Source organism: Scardinius erythrophthalmus (assembly GCF_964197995.2).
Source record: "Scardinius erythrophthalmus genome assembly, chromosome: 7".
In the NCBI taxonomy this organism is placed as follows: Eukaryota; Metazoa; Chordata; class Actinopteri; order Cypriniformes; family Leuciscidae; genus Scardinius; species Scardinius erythrophthalmus.
This window is the reverse complement of record NC_138227.1, coordinates 3,403,236-3,427,843: the sequence shown is the minus strand read 5'-3', so window position 1 is coordinate 3,427,843 and position 24,608 is coordinate 3,403,236. Positions and strand designations below refer to the sequence as shown.

Below are 24,608 nucleotides of genomic sequence, written 5' to 3'. Positions count from 1 at the left end.
AATAGTTTTTGTTAAATAGTTGATCTGTAATGGGGTTTTAGCATCTCTTCGGCAGATCTGGGTTAAATTATTAATATTTGGTGTTTTGTTTTGAAATGTAAAACAAATATCTGAAACGTCTTTGCTTTGGCTTTATGCAGGTTCATGAGGACTTTTATTCTGAACTACAAGCAGAAGCTTATGACCGGAAGTGGTGTTTTAGCGTGATCAGATTAACTGTAAACTGTTCCAGCATTTCGCTGTTAAATGTATTTAATTAATCAATAGATCAGATTAACGTTAGTGTCTGTGTGTGTCACTGGTTACAGATGATTTACTGACCGACTGACAGTCTGTTGATTCACTAGCAGGATTCAGTCCACAAACAGGTCAGTCGCTCAACTTTATGAATTGGTCAGTATTTATTAAAACGATTATTGGTTTTATTTGTGACTCTGTAAGTCTGTGATCTATTAAATCCCATTTCCGCAACATAAGAAGAAAAACCCGTGCTTTTGCGAATCGTGACATAAAAAGTGGAAAGTATGACATACAAAGTAATAATTTCGACCTTTTCCATTTATTAATTATTTAGTATGTCATAATTATGACTTTATATCATTTAGATGTTTCCTGTGTCGTAAATTCTATCTTTTTATGTCATTTCATTTTCTTATTATGACTTAGTACGTCATCATAATTATGTCAGAATTTGTACTGTTTTACATAATTAAACTTTACCAAAGCATGATGATTATGATGATAGTGATGATGATGATCAGTGATGACTTTTTGTCAATTTTTTCTTTTTGTATTTTTTTTGACTGTCATAATTTCAATTTAGTATGTCTGTGATAATTTTGACTTTTTTTTTCTTTTTTTTTTTCTTTTTCATATCATAATTTCAACTTATGTCTGTCATAATTTTTTCTATTTGCCTTTGGACTTTTTCATATCATAATTTTGGACTTTGTCACAATTTTGACTTTGTACTTTTTTGACTTTTTCATATAATTTCATATCAAATTAGTTTGACTGTCATAATTTTGACTTTTTGTAATTTTTGACTTTTTGTCTTTTTTTGACTTTTCAATCATTTTTGGACTTTAATTTCAATAATAATTTAGCAAAACTATCTATTGATGAAGTAGGCTATACAGGAAAAAAAATTACAAATGAACGTCTGGTTTCAATTTTTTATTTTGCATTGTATGGTTTGAAAACTGATTTGTGAAGCAGTACACAGACTTTTGTGCAATTGATCTGGAATAGTTCAGTTTTCCTCAATTCATCATATTCAGCCATTATATAGCATACAGTTACATACTGTATATATACAACTTGGCTAAGGAGATCCATGGAAGTTGGTTGAAATCAATAACCCATATGGAGTGGCGCCTCCAGAAATTTTTCATAATTTCAGATTTTTTTCTACTGTTGTAGTAAACCGGCCTGTAGAAAACTATCAGAAAGACTTAAAGAAACTCCTACTGATATACTATATGATGGTTTATTGTGTTATATTTAATGTTACTAATGATATAATATGCATAGACTAATAACAGTACAGTTAACATTTTGAGTTGCACAACAATTCTGTTTTATTTTGCAATTATATTTGGCATAAGGTGTACATTTATTGCAAACAAAACAGTTACTGGGGAAAAGCAGATACTGGCAGACACAAATATATTATATTTATATATTAATGTCAAGAATTCAGAAGTGTATATATTTATATAGCCTACACTACAAAGAAATAATATACAATTAAATTATGCTTATTTAAAATGTATTGAGCAGGCTAGGTATAAAAAATATAGGCTTTTAATAATCTTTCAGTGCGCAAAACCATGATAATATGAAATGCTTCAAAACAAAGCACACAAAGCGCGTATGCGCATCGCGGATGCAGAATGATGTGCTCAAAGCAACATGGAGTCACAGTGTGCAGCGCTGCGCTGCACAAGTGAGCATAAAGTTCAGGGCACAAAGCGAAGAAATGTCGAGCGCACAAATCCTAGAGTGTATCTGTCCAACAGTTTATTGATCATTTGTTTCACAGTTTAAAAATTCCAGTTATTGTGCGTTTGATGTCGATTCATAGTCCTTGTGATGTGTGTGATCTAACAAGCACACGGAAGTGAGTCGTTTAAAAACAGCAACAAACTCCAACAAAATAAAGTCATTTTATGCAAATCCACAACCTTTTATCTACAGATAATGCATTATAATGTGCATATATCATATTGGAGAGTTTTACCATGCATCCAACCGGAAGAGGCGCGCGCGCTGTTTGAATACTGAATGGAGAATGATTGACCGCCACAGAGGAGCGAAAACGAGTTTCCATAAACTTGAATGATGTAGGCCTAAATAGACTTCAGTCCCTCACATTAAGCTATGGAATGACTTCAGATGACTTTGTCACCCAAACTGACGCGGTAGTCTTCTTCGTCTTCTTTCTTAACTTCTTTTGAAATTGTTGACCGACGGGCACGCGCTGAGCTGTTGCTGTCTGAGCGCGCAACACATAGACTGTAAAAGGGCGCAACAGCGGCATTGACGGAGGGGCGGGGGCTATTTTTTTTACAGTCTATGGGCGGGGGAGTACTGGCTACTGTGTGCGATGGAAGGTCTAGAGCGGCCTGCCTGGCTGTGCATTAGGGATGAAATGCATAACTGATGCTACTAAAATTTATACTGGCCAGCGGGGTGGCCAGTGGGGTGGCCAGGAGTCGGCCAAGGGTGGCCACGGCCACCCCTGGCCACCCCCTGGTGGCGCCATTGCCCATATGGAGTCAACAAGCATGTGTTATATCAGCTTCTTTGGTGTTTAAAATGGAGAGTGACCGGCTTCATCTTCACGGACTCTGGACCGGCTGCTCTTTGAGTCCAGCGTCAAAACCTTCCAGACATCCGAGCAAAGTGTACAAGGACCAAACCAGTGTTTAACAGAGCTGAACAGAAAGATGTGCTGTTGAACCCACTGGACCAGAGCTGATGAAAGTGGTAGGCAGCTGAACAGAAATGTAGTAAAACTACAGCATTCTCGGACAACGATGAAATCCCCTTCCATGCAGACTCAGAGCCAACTGGCAGGCTTTCTGTGGCTAGTTCCAGTGAGGTGGGAAGAGGAGTCATAACTGCAGTGGGTTTAGGTCAGCAAGAGTCGATCTGTTGAAGCTGCTTCTACTCTAACTCCAGATACACACATTAATATATTGTTCTTTACATTACACATTTGACTTTTGGTCATTTTTTGTCATCCTTTCTCAATTTGGTATGTCTGTCATATTTTTGACTTTTTGTCATTTTTTGGACTTTTGCATATAATTTCAACTTAGTATGATTGCAATCTTTTTTCTTGTTTGACTTTTTGTCAATTTTGACTTTTTGTCATTTTTGGACTTTTTTTATGAAATTGTTCAACCTTTGTATGTCTGCAATAGTTTAGACTTTTTCAAATTTTTGGACTTTTTCATGTAATTTCAACCTTGTCTGCAATAATTTAGACTTTTTGTCAATTTTGACTTTTTGTCATTTTTGGACTTTTTCATGTAATTTCAACCTTAGTATGTCCAATAATTTTGACTTTTTGTAATTTTTGGACTTTTTCATGTAATTTCAACCTTAGCATGTCTGCAATAATTTAGACTTTTTGTCAATTTTGACTTTTTGTCATTTTTGGACTTTTTCATGTAATTTCAACCTTAGTATGTCCAATAATTTTGACTTTTTGTAATTTTTGGACTTTTTCATGTAATTTCAACCTTAGCATGTCTGCAATAATTTAGACTTTTTGTCAATTTTGACTTTTTTGTCATTTTTGGACTCTTTTTCGTGTAATTTCAACCTTAGTATGTCTGCAGTAATTTAGACTTTTTGTCATTTTTTTACTTTTTTATGTCATAATTTCAGACCGGAGAGATTTCACTCATTCAAAAGATTGTTTGTAAAGCCATAATTTAACAAAACTATCTATTGATGAAGTAGGCTATACAGGAAAAAAAATTACAAATGAACGTCTGGTTTCAATTTTTTATTTTGCATTGTATGGTTTGAAAACTGATTTGTGAAGCAGTACACAGACTTTTGTGCAAATGATCTGGTATAGTTCAGTTTTCCTCAATTCATCATATGCAGACATTATATAGCATACAGTTACATACTGTATATATACAACTTGGCTAAGGAGATCCATGGAAGTTGGTTGAAATCAATAACCCATATGGAGTCAACAAGCATGTGTTATATCAGCTTCTTTGGTGTTCAAAATGGAGAGTGACCGGCTTCATCTTCACGGACTCTGGACCGGCTGCTGTTTGAGTCCAGCGTCAAAACCTTCCAGACATCCGAGCAAAGTGTACAAGGACCAAACCAGTGTTTAACAGAGCTGAACAGAAAGATGTGCTGTTGAACCCACTGGACCAGAGCTGATGAAAGTGGTAGGCAGCTGAACAGAAATGTAGTAAAACTACAGCATTCTCGGACAACGATGAAATCCCCTTCCATGTAGACTCAGAGCCAACTGGCAGGCTTTCTGTGGCTAGTTCCAGTGAGGTGGGAAGAGGAGTCATAACTGCAGTGGGTTTAGGTCAGCAAGAGTCGATCTGTTGAAGCTGCTTCTACTCTAACTCCAGATACACACATTAATATATTGTTCTTTACATTACACATTTGACTTTTGGTCATTTTTTGTCATCATTTCAATTTGGTATGTCTGTCATATTTTTGACTTTTTGTCATTTTTTGGACTTTTGCATATAATTTCAACTTAGTATATTTGCACTCTTTTCTTTTTTTTTTTACTTTTTGTCAATTTTGACTTTTTGTCATTTTTGGACTCTTTCATGTAATTTCAACCTTAGTATGTCTGCAATAATTTAGACTTTTTGACAGTTTTGACTTTTTGTAATTTTTGGACTTTTTCATGTAATTTCAACCTTAGTATGTCCAATAATTTAGACTTTTTGTCAATTTTGACTTTTTGTCATTTTTGGACTTTTTTATGAAATTGTTCAACCTTTGTATCTCTGCAATAGTTTAGACTTTTTCAAATTTTGGGACTTTTTCATGTAATTTCAACCTTTTCTGCAATAATTTAGACTTTTTGTCAATTTTGACTTTTTGTAATTTTTGGACTTTTTCATGTAATTTCAACCTTGTCTGCAATAATTTAGACTTTTTGTCAATTTTGACTTTTTGTAATTTTTGGACTTTTTCATGTAATTTCAACCTTAGTATGTCCAATAATTTTGACTTTCTGTCATTTTTGGACTTTTTCATGTAATTTCAAACTTAGTATGTCCAATAATTTTGACTTTTTGTAATTTTTGGACTTTTTCATGTAATTTCAACCTTAGCATGTCTGCAATAATTTAGACTTTTTGTCAATTTTGACTTTTTGTCATTTTTGGACTTTTTCATGTAATTTCAACCTTAGTATGTCCAATAATTTTGACTTTTTGTAATTTTTGGACTTTTTCATGTAATTTCAACCTTAGTATGTCCAATAATTTTAACTTTTTGTCATTTTTGGACTTTTTCATGTAATTTCAACCTTAGTATGTCCAATAATTTTGACTTTTTGTAATTTTTGGACTTTTTCATGTAATTTCAACCTTAGCATGTCTGCAATAATTTAGACTTTTTGTCAATTTTGACTTTTTGTCATTTTTGGACTTTTTCATGTAATTTCAACCTTAGCATGTCTGCAATAATTTAGACTTTTTGTCAATTTTGACTTTTTGTCATTTTTGGACTTTTTATGAAATTGTTCAACCTTTGTATCTCTGCAATAGTTTAGACTTTTTCAAATTTTTGGACTTTTTCATGTAATTTCAACCTTTTCTGCAATAATTTAGACTTTTTGTCAATTTTGACTTTTTGTAATTTTTGGACTTTTTCATGTAATTTCAACCTTGTCTGCAATAATTTAGACTTTTTGTCAATTTTGACTTTTTGTAATTTTTGGACTTTTTCATGTAATTTCAACCTTAGTATGTCCAATAATTTTGACTTTCTGTCATTTTTGGACTTTTTCATGTAATTTCAACCTTAGTATGTCCAATAATTTTGACTTTTTGTAATTTTTGGACTTTTTCATGTAATTTCAACCTTAGCATGTCTGCAATAATTCAGACTTTTTGTCAATTTTGACTTTTTGTCATTTTTGGACTTTTTCATGTAATTTCAACCTTAGTATGTCCAATAATTTTGACTTTTTGTAATTTTTGGACTTTTTCATGTAATTTCAACCTTAGTATGTCCAATAATTTTAACTTTTTGTCATTTTTGGACTTTTTCATGTAATTTCAACCTTAGTATGTCCAATAATTTTGACTTTTTGTAATTTTTGGACTTTTTCATGTAATTTCAACCTTAGCATGTCTGCAATAATTTAGACTTTTTGTCAATTTTGACTTTTTGTCATTTTTGGACTTTTTCATGTAATTTCAACCTTAGCATGTCTGCAATAATTTAGACTTTTTGTCAATTTGGACTTTTTTTATGAAATTGTTCAACCTTTGTATGTCTGCAATAGTTTAGACTTTTTTACTCATTTTTTTTACTTTTTTTATGTCATAATTTCAGACCGGAGAGATTTCACTCATTCAAAAGATTGTTTGTAAAGCCATAATTTAACAAAACTATCTATTGATGAAGTAGGCTATACAGGAAAAAAAATTACAAATGAACGTCTGGTTTCAATTTTTTATTTTGCATTGTATGGTTTGAAAACTGATTTGTGAAGCAGTACACAGACTTTTGTGCAAATGATCTGGAATAGTTCAGTTTTCCTCAATTCATCATATTCAGCCATTATATAGCATACAGTTACATACTGTATATATACAACTTGGCTAAGGAGATCCATGGAAGTTGGTTGAAATCAATAACCCATATGGAGTCAACAAGCATGTGTTATATCAGCTTCTTTGGTGTTCAAAATGGAGAGTGACCGGCTTCATCTTCACGGACTCTGGACCGGCTGCTCTTTGAGTCCAGCGTCAAAACCTTCCAGACATCCGAGCAAAGTGTACAAGGACCAAACCAGTGTTTAACAGAGCTGAACAGAAAGATGTGCTGTTGAACCCACTGGACCAGAGCTGATGAAAGTGGTAGGCAGCTGAACAGAAATGTAGTAAAACTACAGCATTCTCGGACAACGATGAAATCCCCTTCCATGCAGACTCAGAGCCAACTGGCAGGCTTTCTGTGGCTAGTTCCAGTGAGGTGGGAAGAGGAGTCATAACTGCAGTGGGTTTAGGTCAGCAAGAGTCGATCTGTTGAAGCTGCTTCTACTCTAACTCCAGATACACACATTAATATATTGTTCTTTACATTACACATTTGACTTTTGGTCATTTTTTGTCATCATTTCAATTTGGTATGTCTGTCATATTTTTGACTTTTTGTCATTTTTTGGACTTTTGCATATAATTTCAACTTAGTATATTTGCAATCTTTTCTTTTTTTTTTACTTTTTGTCAATTTTGACTTTTTGTCATTTTTGGACTCTTTCATGTAATTTCAACCTTAGTATGTCTGCAATAATTTAGACTTTTTGACAGTTTTGACTTTTTGTAATTTTTGGACTTTTTCATGTAATTTCAACCTTAGTATGTCCAATAATTTAGACTTTTTGTCAATTTTGACTTTTTGTCATTTTTGGACTTTTTTTATGAAATTGTTCAACCTTTGTATCTCTGCAATAGTTTAGACTTTTTCAAATTTTTGGACTTTTTCATGTAATTTCAACCTTGTCTGCAATAATTTAGACTTTTTGTCAATTTTGACTTTTTGTAATTTTTGGACTTTTTCATGTAATTTCAACCTTAGTATGTCCAATAATTTTGACTTTCTGTCATTTTTGGACTTTTTCATGTAATTTCAACCTTAGTATGTCCAATAATTTTGACTTTTTGTAATTTTTGGACTTTTTCATGTAATTTCAACCTTAGCATGTCTGCAATAATTTTGACTTTTTGTCAATTTTGACTTTTTGTCATTTTTGGACTTTTTTATGAAATTGTTCAACCTTTGTATCTCTGCAATAGTTTAGACTTTTTCAAATTTTTGGACTTTTTCATGTAATTTCAACCTTTTCTGCAATAATTTAGACTTTTTGTCAATTTTGACTTTTTGTAATTTTTGGACTTTTTCATGTAATTTCAACCTTAGTATGTCCAATAATTTTGACTTTTTGTAATTTTTGGACTTTTTCATGTAATTTCAACCTTAGTATGTCCAATAATTTTAACTTTTTGTCATTTTTGGACTTTTTCATGTAATTTCAACCTTAGTATGTCCAATAATTTTGACTTTTTGTAATTTTTGGACTTTTTCATGTAATTTCAACCTTAGCATGTCTGCAATAATTTAGACTTTTTGTCAATTTTGACTTTTTGTCATTTTTGGACTTTTTCATGTAATTTCAACCTTAGCATGTCTGCAATAATTTAGACTTTTTGTCAATTTTGACTTTTTGTCATTTTTGGACTTTTTTATGAAATTGTTCAACCTTTGTATCTCTGCAATAGTTTAGACTTTTTCAAATTTTTGGACTTTTTCATGTAATTTCAACCTTTTCTGCAATAATTTAGACTTTTTGTCAATTTTGACTTTTTGTAATTTTTGGACTTTTTCATGTAATTTCAACCTTGTCTGCAATAATTTAGACTTTTTGTCAATTTTGACTTTTTGTCATTTTTTGGACTTTTTCATGTAATTTCAACCTTAGTATGTCCAATAATTTTGACTTTGTCATTTTTGGACTTTTTCATGTAATTTCAACCTTAGTATGTCCAATAATTTTGACTTTTTGTAATTTTTGGACTTTTTCATGTAATTTCAACCTTAGCATGTCTGCAATAATTTAGACTTTTTGTCAATTTTGACTTTTTGTCATTTTTGGACTTTTTCATGTATTTTCAACCTTAGTATGTCCAATAATTTTAACTTTTGTCATTTTTGGACTTTTTCATGTAATTTCAACCTTAGTATGTCCAATAATTTTGACTTTTTGTAATTTTTGGACTTTTTCATGTAATTTCAACCTTAGCATGTCTGCAATAATTTAGACTTTTTGTCAATTTTGACTTTTTGTCATTTTTGGACTTTTTCATGTAATTTCAACCTTAGCATGTCTGCAATAATTTAGACTTTTTGTCTATTTGGACTTTTTTTATGAAATTGTTCAACCTTTGTATGTCTGCAATAGTTTAGACTTTTTTACTCATTTTTTTTACTTTTTTTATGTCATAATTTCAGACCGGAGAGATTTCACTCATTCAAAAGATTGTTTGTAAAGCCATAATTTAACAAAACTATCTATTGATGAAGTAGGCTATACAGGAAAAAAAATTACAAATGAACGTCTGGTTTCAATTTTTTATTTTGCATTGTATGGTTTGAAAACTGATTTGTGAAGCAGTACACAGACTTTTGTGCAAATGATCTGGTATAGTTCAGTTTTCCTCAATTCATCATATGCAGACATTATATAGCATACAGTTACATACTGTATATATACAACTTGGCTAAGGAGATCCATGGAAGTTGGTTGAAATCAATAACCCATATGGAGTCAACAAGCATGTGTTATATCAGCTTCTTTGGTGTTCAAAATGGAGAGTGACCGGCTTCATCTTCACGGACTCTGGACCGGCTGCTGTTTGAGTCCAGCGTCAAAACCTTCCAGACATCTGAGCAAAGTGTACAAGGACCAAACCAGTGTTTAACAGAGCTGAACAGAAAGATGTGCTGTTGAACCCACTGGACCAGAGCTGATGAAAGTGGTAGGCAGCTGAACAGAAATGTAGTAAAACTACAGCATTCTCGGACAACGATGAAATCCCCTTCCATGCAGACTCAGAGCCAACTGGCAGGCTTTCTGTGGCTAGTTCCAGTGAGGTGGGAAGAGGAGTCATAACTGCAGTGGGTTTAGGTCAGCAAGAGTCGATCTGTTGAAGCTGCTTCTACTCTAACTCCAGATACACACATTAATATATTGTTCTTTACATTACACATTTGACTTTTGGTCATTTTTTGTCATCCTTTCTCAATTTGGTATGTCTGTCATATTTTTGACTTTTTGTCATTTTTTGGACTTTTGCATATAATTTCAACTTAGTATGATTGCAATCTTTTTTCTTGTTTGACTTTTTGTCAATTTTGACTTTTTGTCATTTTTGGACTTTTTTTATGAAATTGTTCAACCTTTGTATGTCTGCAATAGTTTAGACTTTTTCAAATTTTTGGACTTTTTCATGTAATTTCAACCTTGTCTGCAATAATTTAGACTTTTTGTCAATTTTGACTTTTTGTAATTTTTGGACTTTTTCATGTAATTTCAACCTTAGCATGTCTGCAATAATTTAGACTTTTTGTCAATTTTGACTTTTTGTCATTTTTGGACTTTTTCATGTAATTTCAACCTTAGTATGTCCAATAATTTTGACTTTTTGTAATTTTTGGACTTTTTCATGTAATTTCAACCTTAGCATGTCTGCAATAATTTAGACTTTTTGTCAATTTTGACTTTTTTGTCATTTTTGGACTCTTTTTCGTGTAATTTCAACCTTAGTATGTCTGCAATAATTTAGACTTTTTGTCATTTTTTTACTTTTTTATGTCATAATTTCAGACCGGAGAGATTTCACTCATTCAAAAGATTGTTTGTAAAGCCATAATTTAACAAAACTATCTATTGATGAAGTAGGCTATACAGGAAAAAAAATTACAAATGAACGTCTGGTTTCAATTTTTTATTTTGCATTGTATGGTTTGAAAACTGATTTGTGAAGCAGTACACAGACTTTTGTGCAAATGATCTGGTATAGTTCAGTTTTCCTCAATTCATCATATGCAGACATTATATAGCATACAGTTACATACTGTATATATACAACTTGGCTAAGGAGATCCATGGAAGTTGGTTGAAATCAATAACCCATATGGAGTCAACAAGCATGTGTTATATCAGCTTCTTTGGTGTTCAAAATGGAGAGTGACCGGCTTCATCTTCACGGACTCTGGACCGGCTGCTGTTTGAGTCCAGCGTCAAAACCTTCCAGACATCCGAGCAAAGTGTACAAGGACCAAACCAGTGTTTAACAGAGCTGAACAGAAAGATGTGCTGTTGAACCCACTGGACCAGAGCTGATGAAAGTGGTAGGCAGCTGAACAGAAATGTAGTAAAACTACAGCATTCTCGGACAACGATGAAATCCCCTTCCATGCAGACTCAGAGCCAACTGGCAGGCTTTCTGTGGCTAGTTCCAGTGAGGTGGGAAGAGGAGTCATAACTGCAGTGGGTTTAGGTCAGCAAGAGTCGATCTGTTGAAGCTGCTTCTACTCTAACTCCAGATACACACATTAATATATTGTTCTTTACATTACACATTTGACTTTTGGTCATTTTTTGTCATCCTTTCTCAATTTGGTATGTCTGTCATATTTTTGACTTTTTGTCATTTTTTGGACTTTTGCATATAATTTCAACTTAGTATGATTGCAATCTTTTTTCTTGTTTGACTTTTTGTCAATTTTGGACTTTTTTTATGAAATTGTTCAACCTTTGTATGTCTGCAATAGTTTAGACTTTTTCAAATTTTTGGACTTTTTCATGTAATTTCAACTTAGTATATTTGCACTCTTTTCTTTTTTTTTTACTTTTTGTCAATTTTGACTTTTTGTCATTTTTGGACTCTTTCATGTAATTTCAACCTTAGTATGTCTGCAATAATTTAGACTTTTTGACAGTTTTGACTTTTTGTAATTTTTGGACTTTTTCATGTAATTTCAACCTTAGTATGTCCAATAATTTAGACTTTTTGTCAATTTTGACTTTTTGTCATTTTTGGACTTTTTTATGAAATTGTTCAACCTTTGTATCTCTGCAATAGTTTAGACTTTTTCAAATTTTGGGACTTTTTCATGTAATTTCAACCTTTTCTGCAATAATTTAGACTTTTTGTCAATTTTGACTTTTTGTAATTTTTGGACTTTTTCATGTAATTTCAACCTTGTCTGCAATAATTTAGACTTTTTGTCAATTTTGACTTTTTGTAATTTTTGGACTTTTTCATGTAATTTCAACCTTAGTATGTCCAATAATTTTGACTTTCTGTCATTTTTGGACTTTTTCATGTAATTTCAACCTTAGTATGTCCAATAATTTTGACTTTTTGTAATTTTTGGACTTTTTCATGTAATTTCAACCTTAGCATGTCTGCAATAATTTAGACTTTTTGTCAATTTTGACTTTTTGTCATTTTTGGACTTTTTCATGTAATTTCAACCTTAGTATGTCCAATAATTTTGACTTTTTGTAATTTTTGGACTTTTTCATGTAATTTCAACCTTAGTATGTCCAATAATTTTAACTTTTTGTCATTTTTGGACTTTTTCATGTAATTTCAACCTTAGTATGTCCAATAATTTTGACTTTTTGTAATTTTTGGACTTTTTCATGTAATTTCAACCTTAGCATGTCTGCAATAATTTAGACTTTTTGTCAATTTTGACTTTTTGTCATTTTTGGACTTTTTCATGTAATTTCAACCTTAGCATGTCTGCAATAATTTAGACTTTTTGTCAATTTTGACTTTTTGTCATTTTTGGACTTTTTATGAAATTGTTCAACCTTTGTATCTCTGCAATAGTTTAGACTTTTTCAAATTTTTGGACTTTTTCATGTAATTTCAACCTTTTCTGCAATAATTTAGACTTTTTGTCAATTTTGACTTTTTGTAATTTTTGGACTTTTTCATGTAATTTCAACCTTGTCTGCAATAATTTAGACTTTTTGTCAATTTTGACTTTTTGTAATTTTTGGACTTTTTCATGTAATTTCAACCTTAGTATGTCCAATAATTTTGACTTTCTGTCATTTTTGGACTTTTTCATGTAATTTCAACCTTAGTATGTCCAATAATTTTGACTTTTTGTAATTTTTGGACTTTTTCATGTAATTTCAACCTTAGCATGTCTGCAATAATTCAGACTTTTTGTCAATTTTGACTTTTTGTCATTTTTGGACTTTTTCATGTAATTTCAACCTTAGTATGTCCAATAATTTTGACTTTTTATAATTTTTGGACTTTTTCATGTAATTTCAACCTTAGTATGTCCAATAATTTTAACTTTTTGTCATTTTTGGACTTTTTCATGTAATTTCAACCTTAGTATGTCCAATAATTTTGACTTTTTGTAATTTTTGGACTTTTTCATGTAATTTCAACCTTAGCATGTCTGCAATAATTTAGACTTTTTGTCAATTTTGACTTTTTGTCATTTTTGGACTTTTTCATGTAATTTCAACCTTAGCATGTCTGCAATAATTTAGACTTTTTGTCAATTTTGACTTTTTGTCATTTTTGGACTTTTTTATGAAATTGTTCAACCTTTGTATCTCTGCAATAGTTTAGACTTTTTCAAATTTTTGGACTTTTTCATGTAATTTCAACCTTTTCTGCAATAATTTAGACTTTTTGTCAATTTTGACTTTTTGTAATTTTTGGACTTTTTCATGTAATTTCAACCTTGTCTGCAATAATTTAGACTTTTTGTCAATTTTGACTTTTTGTAATTTTTGGACTTTTTCATGTAATTTCAACCTTAGTATGTCCAATAATTTTGACTTTGTCATTTTTGGACTTTTTCATGTAATTTCAACCTTAGTATGTCCAATAATTTTGACTTTTTGTAATTTTTGGACTTTTTCATGTAATTTCAACCTTAGCATGTCTGCAATAATTTAGACTTTTTGTCAATTTTGACTTTTTGTCATTTTTGGACTTTTTCATGTATTTTCAACCTTAGTATGTCCAATAATTTTGACTTTTTGTAATTTTTGGACTTTTTCATGTAATTTCAACCTTAGTATGTCCAATAATTTTAACTTTTGTCATTTTTGGACTTTTTCATGTAATTTCAACCTTAGTATGTCCAATAATTTTGACTTTTTGTAATTTTTGGACTTTTTCATGTAATTTCAACCTTAGCATGTCTGCAATAATTTAGACTTTTTGTCAATTTTGACTTTTTGTCATTTTTGGACTTTTTCATGTAATTTCAACCTTAGCATGTCTGCAATAATTTAGACTTTTTGTCTATTTGGACTTTTTTTATGAAATTGTTCAACCTTTGTATGTCTGCAATAGTTTAGACTTTTTTACTCATTTTTTTTACTTTTTTTATGTCATAATTTCAGACCGGAGAGATTTCACTCATTCAAAAGATTGTTTGTAAAGCCATAATTTAACAAAACTATCTATTGATGAAGTAGGCTATACAGGAAAAAAAATTACAAATGAACGTCTGGTTTCAATTTTTTATTTTGCATTGTATGGTTTGAAAACTGATTTGTGAAGCAGTACACAGACTTTTGTGCAAATGATCTGGTATAGTTCAGTTTTCCTCAATTCATCATATGCAGACATTATATAGCATACAGTTACATACTGTATATATACAACTTGGCTAAGGAGATCCATGGAAGTTGGTTGAAATCAATAACCCATATGGAGTCAACAAGCATGTGTTATATCAGCTTCTTTGGTGTTCAAAATGGAGAGTGACCGGCTTCATTTTCACGGACTCTGGACCGGCTGCTGTTTGAGTCCAGCGTCAAAACCTTCCAGACATCCGAGCAAAGTGTACAAGGACCAAACCAGTGTTTAACAGAGCTGAACAGAAAGATGTGCTGTTGAACCCACTGGACCAGAGCTGATGAAAGTGGTAGGCAGCTGAACAGAAATGTAGTAAAACTACAGCATTCTCGGACAACGATGAAATCCCCTTCCATGCAGACTCAGAGCCAACTGGCAGGCTTTCTGTGGCTAGTTCCAGTGAGGTGGGAAGAGGAGTCATAACTGCAGTGGGTTTAGGTCAGCAAGAGTCGATCTGTTGAAGCTGCTTCTACTCTAACTCCAGATACACACATTAATATATTGTTCTTTACATTACACATTTGACTTTTGGTCATTTTTTGTCATCATTTCAATTTGGTATGTCTGTCATATTTTTGACTTTTTGTCATTTTTTGGACTTTTGCATATAATTTCAACTTAGTATATTTGCACTCTTTTCTTTTTTTTTTTACTTTTTGTCAATTTTGACTTTTTGTCATTTTTGGACTCTTTCATGTAATTTCAACCTTAGTATGTCTGCAATAATTTAGACTTTTTGACAGTTTTGACTTTTTGTAATTTTTGGACTTTTTCATGTAATTTCAACCTTAGTATGTCCAATAATTTAGACTTTTTGTCAATTTTGACTTTTTGTCATTTTTGGACTTTTTTATGAAATTGTTCAACCTTTGTATCTCTGCAATAGTTTAGACTTTTTCAAATTTTTGGACTTTTTCATGTAATTTCAACCTTGTCTGCAATAATTTAGACTTTTTGTCAATTTTGACTTTTTGTAATTTTTGGACTTTTTCATGTAATTTCAACCTTAGTATGTCCAATAATTTTGACTTTCTGTCATTTTTGGACTTTTTCATGTAATTTCAACCTTAGTATGTCCAATAATTTTGACTTTTTGTAATTTTTGGACTTTTTCATGTAATTTCAACCTTAGCATGTCTGCAATAATTTAGACTTTTTGTCAATTTTGACTTTTTGTCATTTTTGGACTTTTTCATGTAATTTCAACCTTAGTATGTCCAATAATTTTGACTTTTTGTAATTTTTGGACTTTTTCATGTAATTTCAACCTTAGTATGTCCAATAATTTTAACTTTTTGTAATTTTTGGACTTTTTCATGTAATTTCAACCTTAGCATGTCTGCAATAATTTAGACTTTTTGTCAATTTTGACTTTTTGTCATTTTTGGACTTTTTCATGTAATTTCAACCTTAGCATGTCTGCAATAATTTAGACTTTTTGTCAATTTTGACTTTTTGTCATTTTTGGACTTTTTATGAAATTGTTCAACCTTTGTATCTCTGCAATAGTTTAGACTTTTTCAAATTTTTGGACTTTTTCATGTAATTTCAACCTTTTCTGCAATAATTTAGACTTTTTGTCAATTTTGACTTTTTGTAATTTTTGGACTTTTTCATGTAATTTCAACCTTGTCTGCAATAATTTAGACTTTTTGTCAATTTTGACTTTTTGTAATTTTTGGACTTTTTCATGTAATTTCAACCTTAGTATGTCCAATAATTTTGACTTTTTGTCATTTTTGGACTTTTTCATGTAATTTCAACCTTAGCATGTCTGCAATAATTCAGACTTTTTGTCAATTTTGACTTTTTGTCATTTTTGGACTTTTTCATGTAATTTCAACCTTAGTATGTCCAATAATTTTGACTTTTTGTCATTTTTGGACTTTTTCATGTAATTTCAACCTTAGTATGTCCAATAATTTTAACTTTTTGTCATTTTTGGACTTTTTCATGTAATTTCAACCTTAGTATGTCCAATAATTTTGACTTTTTGTAATTTTTGGACTTTTTCATGTAATTTCAACCTTAGCATGTCTGCAATAATTTAGACTTTTTGTCAATTTTGACTTTTTGTCATTTTTGGACTTTTTCATGTAATTTCAACCTTAGCATGTCTGCAATAATTTAGACTTTTTGTCTATTTGGACTTTTTTTATGAAATTGTTCAACCTTTGTATGTCTGCAATAGTTTAGACTTTTTTACTCATTTTTTTTACTTTTTTTATGTCATAATTTCAGACCGGAGAGATTTCACTCATTCAAAAGATTGTTTGTAAAGCCATAATTTAACAAAACTATCTATTGATGAAGTAGGCTATACAGGAAAAAAAAATTACAAATGAACGTCTGGTTTCAATTTTTTATTTTGCATTGTATGGTTTGAAAACTGATTTGTGAAGCAGTACACAGACTTTTGTGCAAATGATCTGGAATAGTTCAGTTTTCCTCAATTCATCATATTCAGCCATTATATAGCATACAGTTACATACTGTATATATACAACTTGGCTAAGGAGATCCATGGAAGTTGGTTGAAATCAATAACCCATATGGAGTCAACAAGCATGTGTTATATCAGCTTCTTTGGTGTTCAAAATGGAGAGTGACCGGCTTCATCTTCACGGACTCTGGACCGGCTGCTCTTTGAGTCCAGCGTCAAAACCTTCCAGACATCCGAGCAAAGTGTACAAGGACCAAACCAGTGTTTAACAGAGCTGAACAGAAAGATGTGCTGTTGAACCCACTGGACCAGAGCTGATGAAAGTGGTAGGCAGCTGAACAGAAATGTAGTAAAACTACAGCATTCTCGGACAACGATGAAATCCCCTTCCATGCAGACTCAGAGCCAACTGGCAGGCTTTCTGTGGCTAGTTCCAGTGAGGTGGGAAGAGGAGTCATAACTGCAGTGGGTTTAGGTCAGCAAGAGTCGATCTGTTGAAGCTGCTTCTACTCTAACTCCAGATACACACATTAATATATTGTTCTTTACATTACACATTTGACTTTTGGTCATTTTTTGTCATCATTTCAATTTGGTATGTCTGTCATATTTTTGACTTTTTGTCATTTTTTGGACTTTTGCATATAATTTCAACTTAGTATATTTGCAATCTTTTCTTTTTTTTTGACTTTTTGTCAATTTTGACTTTTTGTCATTTTTGGACTCTTTCATGTAATTTCAACCTTAGTATGTCTGCAATAATTTAGACTTTTTGACAGTTTTGACTTTTTGTAATTTTTGGACTTTTTCATGTAATTTCAACCTTAGTATGTCCAATAATTTAGACTTTTTGTCAATTTTGACTTTTTGTCATTTTTGGACTTTTTTATGAAATTGTTCAACCTTTGTATCTCTGCAATAGTTTAGACTTTTTCAAATTTTTGGACTTTTTCATGTAATTTCAACCTTTTCTGCAATAATTTAGACTTTTTGTCAATTTTGACTTTTTGTAATTTTTGGACTTTTTCATGTAATTTCAACCTTGTCTGCAATAATTTAGACTTTTTGTCAATTTTGACTTTTTGTAATTTTTGGACTTTTTCATGTAATTTCAACCTTAGTATGTCCAATAATTTTGACTTTCTGTCATTTTTGGACTTTTTCATGTAATTTCAACCTTAGTATGTCCAATAATTTTGACTTTTTGTAATTTTTGGACTTTTTCATGTAATTTCAACCTTAGCATGTCTGCAATAATTTTGACTTTTTGTCAATTTTGACTTTTTGTCATTTTTGGACTTTTTCATGTAATTTCAACCTTAGTATGTCCAATAATTTTGACTTTTTGTAATTTTTGGACTTTTTCATGTAATTTCAACCTTAGTATGTCCAATAATTTTAACTTTTTGTCATTTTTGGACTTTTTCATGTAATTTCAACCTTAGTATGTCCAATAATTTTGACTTTTTGTAATTTTTGGACTTTTTCATGTAATTTCAACCTTAGCATGTCTGCAATAATTTAGACTTTTTGTCAATTTTGACTTTTTGTCATTTTTGGACTTTTTCATGTAATTTCAACCTTAGCATGTCTGCAATAATTTAGACTTTTTGTCAATTTTGACTTTTTGTCATTTTTGGACTTTTTTATGAAATTGTTCAACCTTTGTATCTCTGCAATAGTTTAGACTTTTTCAAATTTTTGGACTTTTTCATGTAATTTCAACCTTTTCTGCAATAATTTAGACTTTTTGTCAATTTTGACTTTTTGTAATTTTTGGACTTTTTCATGTAATTTCAACCTTGTCTGCAATAATTTAGACTTTTTGTCAATTTTGACTTTTTGTAATTTTTGGACTTTTTCATGTAATTTCAACCTTAGTATGTCCAATAATTTTGACTTTGTCATTTTTGGACTTTTTCATGTAATTTCAACCTTAGTATGTCCAATAATTTTGACTTTTTGTAATTTTTGGACTTTTTCATGTAATTTCAACCTTAGCATGTCTGCAATAATTTAGACTTTTTGTCAATTTTGACTTTTTGTCATTTTTGGACTTTTTCATGTATTTTCAACCTTAGTATGTCCAATAATTTTGACTTTTTGTAATTTTTGGACTTTTTCATGTAATTTCAACCTTAGTATGTCCAATAATTTTAACTTTTGTCATTTTTGGACTTTTTCATGTAATTTCAACCTTAGTATGTCCAATAATTTTGACTTTTTGTAATTTTTGGACTTTTTCATGTAATTTCAACCTTAGCATGTCTGCAATAATTTAGACTTTTTGTCAATTTTGACTTTTTGTCATTTTTGGACTTTTTCATGTAATTTCAACCTTAGCATGTCTGCAATAATTTAGACTTTTTGTCTATTTGGACTTTTTTTATGAAATTGTTCAACCTTTGTATGTCTGCAATAGTTTAGACTTTTTTACTCATTTTTTTTACTTTTTTTATGTCATAATTTCAGACCGGAGAGATTTCACTCATTCAAAAGATTGTTTGTAAAGCCATAATTTAACAAAACTATCTATTGATGAAGTAGGCTATACAGGAAAAAAAATTACAAATGAACGTCTGGTTTCAATTTTTTATTTTGCATTGTATGGTTTGAAAACTGATTTGTGAAGCAGTACACAGACTTTTGTGCAAATGATCTGGAATAGTTCAGTTTTCCTCAATTCATCATATTCAGCCATTATATAGCATACAGTTACATACTGTATATATACAACTTGGCTAAGGAGATCCATGGAAGTTGGTTGAAATCAATAACCCATATGGAGTCAACAAGCATGTGTTATATCAGCTTCTTTGGTGTTTAAAATGGAGAGTGACCGGCTTCATTTTCACGGACTCTGGACCGGCTGCTGTTTGAGTCCAGCGTCAAAACCTTCCAGAGTCGATCTGTTGAAGCTGCTTCTACTCTAACTTCAGATACACACATTAATATATTGTTCTTTACATTACACATTTGACTTTTGGTCATTTTTTGTCATCATTTCAATTTGGTATGTCTGTCATTTTTTGGACTTTTGCATATAATTTCAACTTAGTATATTTGCAATCTTTTCTTTTTTTTTGACTTTTTGACAGTTTTGACTTTTTGTAATTTTTGGACTTTTTCATGTAATTTCAACCTTAGTATGTCCAATAATTTAGACTTTTTGTCAATTTTGACTTTTTGTCATTTTTGGACTTTTTTATGAAATTGTTCAACCTTTGTATCTCTGCAATAGTTTAGACTTTTTCAAATTTTTGGACTTTTTCATGTAATTTCAACCTTTTCTGCAATAATTTAGACTTTTTGTCAATTTTGACTTTTTGTAATTTTTGGACTTTTTCATGTAATTTCAACCTTGTCTGCAATAATTTAGACTTTTTGTCAATTTTGACTTTTTGTAATTTTTGGACTTTTTCATGTAATTTCAACCTTAGTATGTCCAATAATTTTGACTTTCTGTGATTTTTGGACTTTTTCATGTAATTTCAACCTTAGTATGTCCAATAATTTTGACTTTTTGTAATTTTTGGACTTTTTCATGTAATTTCAACCTTAGCATGTCTGCAATAATTTAGACTTTTTGTCAATTTTGACTTTTTGTCATTTTTGGACTTTTTCATGTAATTTCAACCTTAGTATGTACAATAATTTTGACTTTTTGTAATTTTTGGACTTTTTCATGTAATTTCAACCTTAGCATGTCTGCAATAATTTAGACTTTTTGTCTATTTGGACTTTTTTTATGAAATTGTTCAACCTTTGTATGTCTGCAATAGTTTAGACTTTTTACTCATTTTTTTACTTTTTTATGTCATAATTTCAGACCGGAGAGATTTCACTCATTTAAAAGATTGTTTGTAAAGCCATAATTTAACAAAACTATCTATTGATGAAGTAGGCTATACAGGAAAAAAAATTACAAATGAACGTCTGGTTTCAATTTTTTATTTTGCATTGTATGGTTTGAAAACTGATTTGTGAAGCAGTACACAGACTTTTGTGCAAATGATCTGGAATAGTTCAGTTTTCCTCAATTCATCATATTCAGCCATTATATAGCATACAGTTACATACTGTATATATACAACTTGGCTAAGGAGATCCATGGAAGTTGGTTGAAATAAATAACCCATATGGAGTCAACAAGCATGTGTTATATCAGCTTCTTTGGTGTTTAAAATGGAGAGTGACCGGCTTCATTTTCACGGACTCTGGACCGGCTGCTCTTTGAGTCCAGCGTCAAAACCTTCCAGACATCCGAGCAAAGTGTACAAGGACCAAACCAGTGTTTAACAGAGCTGAACAGAAAGATGTGCTGTTGAACCCACTGGACCAGAGCTGATGAAAGTGGTAGGCAGCTGAACAGAAATGTAGTAAAACTACAGCATTCTCGGACAACGATGAAATCCCCTTCCATGCAGACTCAGAGCCAACTGGCAGGCTTTCTGTGGCTAGTTCCAGTGAGGTGGGAAGAGGAGTCATAACTGCAGTGGGTTTAGGTCAGCAAGAGTCGATCTGTTGAAGCTGCTTCTACTCTAACTCCAGATACACACATTAATATATTGTTCTTTACATTACACATTTGACTTTTGGTCATTTTTTGTCATCATTTCAATTTGGTATGTCTGTCATATTTTTGACTTTTTGTCATTTTTTGGACTTTTGCATATAATTTCAAATTAGTATGTTTGCAATCTTTTTTCTTCTTTTTTGTTTGACTTTTTGTCAATTTTGACTTTTTGTCATTTTTTTTGGTCATTATTTCAATTTGGTATGTCTGTCATAATTTTGACTTTTTGTCATTTTTTGACCTTTTCATATAATTTTAACTTAGTATGTATACTGTCATCATTTTTACCTTTTGTCAGTTTTGGACTTTTTCATGGACTTTTTCCATGATGATGATGAAGATGATGATGATGGTGTTCTCTGAAGGTTTCAGGATGGTGTGTGAGCTGCTGCTCTCTTCTGTCTGGTTCCTCTTCGTGATCTTCTGGCTGGAGACCATCAGTGTGTGGCTGTTCCTGTGTCTGTACTATCAGGACAGAGTCTTCTATCACTGGGGCTCAAGGTGAGTCGAGTCAAAGACTGAGTCCATGTTCAGACCCAGAACACTGACACACTGAAACACTGACACACTGAAACATTGACACACTGAAACATTGAAACACTGAAACACTTAAGCACTGACACACTGAAACACTGAAACATTGACACACTGAAACATTGACACACTGAAACATTGACACACTGAAACATTGACACACTGAAACATTGAAACACTGAAACACTGAAAAAAAAAAGTCTAAAATTATTATTATTAATAACTGTTATTATTATTTAACAATTTGAATATAAAATAATAATAATGATAATTACAAATTATTAAAAAATATTAAAGACTACTATATGGAAATTAATTATTATTATTTAACAATTTGAATATAAAATTAATACTAATATTTTATATTTAAATTGTTTAATAATAGTAGTAATAATTTATTATTAGACATTTGAATAAAAAAATAATAATAATGATAACATATTATTAAAAACATTAAATACTAAATAAAAAGTAATTATAAAAAAACGATTATTATTATTTTGTATTATTATTATTATTATTGTTATTTAACAATTTGAATATAAAATAATAATGAAAATAATACACAATTTAAACATATTAAATAATACTATATAAAAATGAATTATTATTATTATACAACTTGAATATATTTAAAAATTAGTTGTTATTATTATTTTATTATTATTATTATTATTATTATTATTATTTAATCATTTGAATAAATAAAATAATAATGATAATGATAATGACATTATTAAAAAAATCGAATACTATCAAAAATTAATTATTATTATTTATTATTATTTATTATTATTATTATTATTATTATTATTATTATAAACCAAATAGTTTGGCTTCCTAAAAACACCAGTATGAATGTAATGTAAGGTTTAGTCCACTTTAAAGACTTTTCGATGATGATGATGATGATGATGATGATGATGATTGTTCTGTTTGCAGGGAGTTTGCAGATGATCCGGATCAGTTCCTCTATGTGTTGAGCAGGTCAGTTTTATTATAATGTGCTCTTGTCTCAGAGTAAGTACTGAGGAATATTAACAAACCACATGTCGTAATTCAGGTTACACTTTATTTTAAGGTGTCATTGTTACAGTGTAATTAAACATTTACATACTGAGTAAAATTAAGTAGCAACATGTACTTACTATAGGGTTAGGGTAGGATTAGGGTTTGGTTGAAGGTTAGTTGCATGTAATTATGCATAATTTACTGTTATTACTATGGTAAGTACATGTGACATATGTAACAAGGACACTGTAAAATAAAGTGTTACCGTTATTCGTAATAATGCCTAATTTACTGTTATTTCTATACTAATACATGCAACAAGCACACTGATTCCTTCTTGCATTTTCTTTGCAAAATCCCAGTTTTAACGTTGTGTTTTTCTCCTGTTGCAGAATCGATCTGTCTGCGCATATGCAGACGTGAGGAAGTGATGTCGTGGCGTGGGAGTGCCGTGCTCAGAGGACGGGAAGGGTCAGAGGTCATCGGTGATGTCACGTCTCAGAGGTTCCTGATGAAGAGAGAGAGTTGATCTCAGAGTCTGGACTTTCAGCAATAAGAGCATAATAACCAATGAAAGCTTATAGATTTCTGTAGGTGATCCGGGTTCCTGGAGCTGATTTCATCTTTTAAACTAGAGGGAGTTTCACTTTATAGAGCATTAACGTATCAAGATGATACACATCCTCCAGTTATTCGTTTTCTATTTTTGTACCAATTTGTCTTTTTTTTTTTGCCTGATAATAAAGCAGTTTTACAGTGAGTTTTGTCCTAGGTTTCGTTCCTACACCAGACTGGAGAACCGATGCTTTACACACTCTGATCATCATTATTATTATATATTCTCATTCATCACACATTACAATAACGTGACAGAACAGTTTGTCACAGAATTTATTAAACTTGTTATTAAATCATGTGTGTTCATGTGAAATGAATTAAAAACAAACATCTCATCATGTGCAAGAACTGAAGAATGAGTTTAATTACACATTCATTATATTTGTTTTATCAAGTCATTTATTAAATTATTTGTTTTCCTATTATTATGTTTCTCTCTCATTTTTTCACTTATTTATATATTTTTTTATTTTATTATTATTTAACCATTTGAACGAAAAATAATCCTGTTTTATATTTAAATAATTAATAATAATAATTTATTATTTAACAATTTGCATATAAAATAATGATAACATATTGAAAATATTAAATACTGTATAAAAATGAATTATGTTGTATTATTGTTAATACATGTTAATAATAAAATAATAATGTATCTATTTTAATAATAATGTGTGTATTTAAATATAAAATAATAATAAATTAATCAAAATATTAAAGAATACTATATAAAAGTGCATTATTATTATCATTTTATTTAACCATTTAAGTATAAAAAATATATTTAAATTGTTAAATAATAATCATAATAATGTGTTATTTAACTATTTTAATATATAATAATAATTATGATAAATTATTAAATAACATTAAAGAATACTATATTACAATTAATTATGTTTTTTCCCTTATCATTATTTAACAAGTTGAATATAAACTAATTCATTTTTATATTATTTTTTATGTTTTATTGTTTGACGATTTT

General features: G+C 30.5%; 1 long non-coding RNA gene across 1 annotated transcript; it reads left to right on the top strand.

The window, feature by feature from the left end:
* The first annotated feature begins 161 nt into the window (after window positions 1-161).
* Window positions 162-23,762, top strand: LOC308694128. The gene is made up of 4 exons (XR_014030559.1): window positions 162-368; window positions 21,823-21,958; window positions 22,934-22,978; window positions 23,395-23,762. It is a non-coding gene; the product is annotated as an uncharacterized lncRNA (long non-coding RNA).
* The last annotated feature ends 846 nt before the right edge of the window (window positions 23,763-24,608 follow it).